This window comes from Colobus angolensis, unplaced genomic scaffold (genome assembly GCF_000951035.1).
Source record: "Colobus angolensis palliatus isolate OR3802 unplaced genomic scaffold, Cang.pa_1.0 Scaffold223, whole genome shotgun sequence".
In the NCBI taxonomy this organism is placed as follows: domain Eukaryota; kingdom Metazoa; phylum Chordata; class Mammalia; order Primates; family Cercopithecidae; genus Colobus; species Colobus angolensis.
Genome location: NW_012115411.1, coordinates 1,106,740 through 1,107,609, shown reverse-complemented (window position 1 = coordinate 1,107,609; position 870 = coordinate 1,106,740).

The following is an 870-nucleotide window of genomic DNA, read 5'->3' as shown; positions in this document are numbered from 1 at the left end:
AGTCTTGCTCTGTCACCAGGCTGGAGTGCAGTGGTGCGATCTCGGCTCACTGCAACCTCTGCCTCCTGGGTTCAAGCCATTCTCCTGCCTCAGCTTCCTGAGTAGCTGGGATTACAGGCACCCACCACCATGCCCGGCTAATTTTGGTATTTTAGTAGAGACAGGGTTTCACCATGTTGGCTAGGCTGGTCTGGAACTCCTGACCTCAGATGATCCTCCCGGCCTCAGCCTCCCAGAGTGCTGGGATGACAGGCGTGAGCCACCGCGCCCAGACCTCTACATTCTTAAAACTGGGGTGCTGGGCTGGGTGCCTGTGGTCCCAGCTACTCAGGAGGCTGAGGCAGGAGAATGGCGGGAACCCGGGAGGCGGAGCTTGCAGTGAGCCGAGATGGTGCCACTGCACTCCAGGCTGGGCAACAGAGTGAGACTCCGTCTCAAAAACAAACAAACTAACAAAAAACCAGAAAAACAAAAATAAACCAGGTGGTGGCGGGTGCCTCTAATCCCAGCTACTATCCAACGTGCTACCATCCAGCGTTTATGGTGTTACAAGGACAATGGCTGTCATCTGAGTCCCTTGGTCTGGGAAGCTGGTCAGTGACAAAGGTGAACTGTGTGTTTGTCTGAAGACAGATGAGCTGTGAAGTCTCTGGATGTCCAGCCCAGGTTGGGTGCAGAGTCCATCACAGAGTGCCGACCGCACAGTGGTACACTCATCCAAGAGTCTCATCCTTTAGCAGAGAGTGAGAGTCCCAGGCCTAGAAAGTTAGCATGTCGGCCGGGCGCGGTGGCTCAAGTCTGTAATCCCAGCACTTTGGGAGGCCGAGACGGGCAGATCACGAGGTCAGGAGATCGAGACCATCCTGGCTA